The sequence below is a fragment of the Ovis aries genome, chromosome 20 (assembly GCF_016772045.2).
Source record: "Ovis aries strain OAR_USU_Benz2616 breed Rambouillet chromosome 20, ARS-UI_Ramb_v3.0, whole genome shotgun sequence".
Taxonomy (NCBI): Eukaryota; Metazoa; Chordata; class Mammalia; order Artiodactyla; family Bovidae; genus Ovis; species Ovis aries.
This window is the reverse complement of record NC_056073.1, coordinates 34177646-34181015: the sequence shown is the minus strand read 5'-3', so window position 1 is coordinate 34181015 and position 3370 is coordinate 34177646. Positions and strand designations below refer to the sequence as shown.

General features: G+C 39.2%; 1 non-coding gene across 1 annotated transcript; it reads right to left on the bottom strand.

Annotated features, from left to right (window-relative positions):
• Window positions 1-2250: 2250 nt before the first annotated feature.
• LOC114109808 (U6 spliceosomal RNA) lies at window positions 2251-2360 on the bottom strand. The gene has a single exon (XR_003586383.1). It is a non-coding gene; the product is annotated as a U6 spliceosomal RNA (small nuclear RNA).
• Window positions 2361-3370: the final 1010 nt, after the last annotated feature.

Sequence of the window (3370 nt, the reverse complement as noted above, 5' to 3'; positions counted from 1 at the left end):
TTGCCAATCTGGCTTTCTTTTGATTTCCATTTGCATGGAATATCTCTTTCCGTCCTCTCACTTTCAGTCTGTATGTGTCTCTAGGACTGAAGAGGGTCTCTTGTAGACAGCATATTTGTGGGTCTTGTTTTCATATCCGTTCAGCCAGTCTGTGTGTTTTGGCAAGAATGGCAGAAGATAATAGCAAATAAAGCAATTGATAAAGGATTGCTTTCCAAAATACAAGCATCTCAAACAACTCAGTCATCAAAAGCCAAGGGAAGAACTGCAAAAATAAACTAGTGAGACCACATCAAACTCAAAACCTTCTGCATAGTAAAAGAAGCCATCCATAAAATGAAAATGGAATTCTATTTCAAAATTGAAACACCTAGTCAGGAAAAGTAGGGGACCTCAATAATACATGGATAGAAAGTCATTTAAAACTGAGCATTACCGGATTATAATTTGGAGGAATGTATTATTTCTAATACTATTGTAATTTTATTCCCTTTAATTCTCTGCTATACTAGGTTGATATTTATTTAAAATAGTAATACAGCCATTAAGGAGAACAGGGTGGAGATTCCTTTAAAACTGGAAATAGAACTGCCACATGACCCAGCAATCCCACTGCTGGGCATACACAGCGAGGGAACGAGAATTGAAAGAAACATGTGTACCCCAATGTTCACTGCAGCACTGTTTATAATAGCCAGGACATGGAAGCAACCTAGATGCCCATCAGCAGATTAATGGTTAAGAAAGCTGTGGTACATATACACAACGGAATATTACTCAGCCATTAAAAACAATACATTTGAATCAGTTCTAATGAGGTGGATGAAACTGGAGCCTATTATACAGAGTGAAGTAAGGCAGGAATACCAATACAGTATACAATTCATATATGTGAAATTTAGAAAGATGGTAACAAAAACTCTGTATGCGAGATGGCAAAAGAGACACAGATAGATATATAGAACAGTCTTTTGGACTCGTGGAAAGGGCTAGGGTGGGATGACTTCGGAGAATGGCGTAGAAACATGTATATTTATCACATGTGAAATGAATCTCCAGTCCAGGTTCGATGCATGATACAGGATGCTTTGTGCTGGTACTCTGGGATGACCCAGAAGAATGGGATAGGGAGGGAGATGAGAGGGATGTTCAGGATGGGGAACACATGTATACACATGGCAAGTTCCTGTCAATGTATGGCAAAACAAATAAGATATTGTAAAGGAATTAGCCTCCAATTAAAATTAACACAATAAAATAAAATAGTAATACCAATATAGAGACACATAGTACTCAAGTTACAGTAGATTGAGAAAGGCAAACCTTATGAGGCAGGAAGTGAAATCATAGAAAATTAGCAATGTTACCAAAACAAGGGGCAGTATTGCCTAGAAAGAAAGCAGAGTTCTCTAATTGTTTGGAGACAACACGAACAAGCCAGATGGAAGCCAGCCAGCTTAAACTGTGTACCAGGAACCACACCAGAAGGAAAATGAAGTTCATAAAAATATGCTGATGCTAAACACCAAAATCCAGACAGTAAGAGAATAGGGTAGGGTTTATGCAGATGCTAAAAACGACTCAGAGAGGTAGACATGGAAGCAAGTACACTAATGAGCATCAGAGAAATCAAAGCACAAAAGGGTCGGAAAAATAAAGAGACTTGGTAGTCTTATTAAAAGAATACGAGAATCAAATTAGAAAACCAAAATATAAAGACTTGTGCACATGATAGACCCAGAGAATGCTCAGCAGAGAAAATTTCAGCCTTAGTGACAAGCAAACAGAAGCCTCTAGCATCAGGAACAAACACCCTGGGCAGGACTCAAGACTATGCACTTTTGGAAACAGTCTCAGTTTCAAAGTTTGGGCACTGTACCACCTAAAAGTGAACACAGACAAGAATTATAGCTTGCTATGGCACTGACTCACAGACAGTAGTGTTTGTTAGTTTATTTTTCTCATTCAACTATAAAGTTAATGAATCATTAACCAAAGATAATTGACACCATCAGTTTCCAGTCAGATCCTCATTAGTCATACAGTGGCTATCTGAACCTGTTATACGATCCACAATAACAGTTTTTAAAATTGAATTTATTGATGTTTAATTGATGGGGAATTGCTTTACAATACTGTACTGCTTTCAGCCAAACATCAACATGGATCAGCCGTAGGTATACCTATGTCCCCTGCTCTTGAACCTCCTTGCCACCTTCCTTTCCATCCCAACCCTTGAAGCTGTTAGAGAAAAATATGGAAGACTTCACAAATTTGAGCATCATCCTTGGGCAGAGACCATGCTAATCTTCTCAGTATTATTCCAATTTTTTTAATACATGTGCTACCAAAGCAAACACATGAATAACAATTTAACAGAAAAAATTATCATATAGTTAGTCATCTACCAATAAATGATCAATTACATTAGGAATTAGGATATTCTGCTATATTTCAGTTCAGTTCAGTTCAGTTTAGTCCCTCAGTCGTGTCTGACTCTTTGCAACCCCATGAATTGCAGTACGCTGGACCTCCCTGTCCATCACCAACTCCCAGAGTTCACTCGGACTCACGTCCATCGAGTCAGTGATGCCATCCAGCCATTTCATCCTCTGTCGTCCCCTTCTCCTTCTGCCCTCAATCCCTCCCAGCATCAAAGTCTTTTCCAATGAGTCAACCCTTCGCATCAGGTGGCCAAAGTACTGGAGTTTCAGCTCTAGCATCATTCCTTCCAAAGAAATCCCAGGGCTGATCTCCTTCAGAATGGACTGATTGGAGCGCCTTGCAGTCCAAGGGACTCTCAAGAGTCTTCTCCAACATCACAGTTCAAAAGTATCAATTCTTCGGTGCTCAGCCTTCTTCACAGTTCAACTCTCACATCCATACATGACCACAGGAAAACCATAGCCTTGACTAGACGGACCTTAGTTGGCAAAGTAATGTCTCTGCTATTGAATATGATATCTAGGTTGGTCATAACGTTTTTTCCAAGGAGTCTTTTAATTTCATGGCTGCAGTCACCATCTGCAGTGATTTTGGAGCCCGAAAATATAAAGTCTGACACTGTTTCCACTGTTTCCCCATCTATTTCCCATGAAGTGATGGGACCAGATGCCATGATCTTCGTTTTCTGAATGTTGAGCTTTAAGCCAACTTTTCACTCTCCTCTTTCACTTTCATCAAGAGGCTTTTTTGTTCCTCTTCACTTTCAGTCATAAGGGTGATGTCATCTGCATATCTGAGATTATAGATATTTCTCCTGGCAATCTTGAATCCAGCTTTTCTTTCTTCCAGTCCAGCATTTCTGCTGTATTTACCACCTCTAATAAAATCGAATTTTATAAGGTCCAAAGTTCCAAGAAGGAATTAA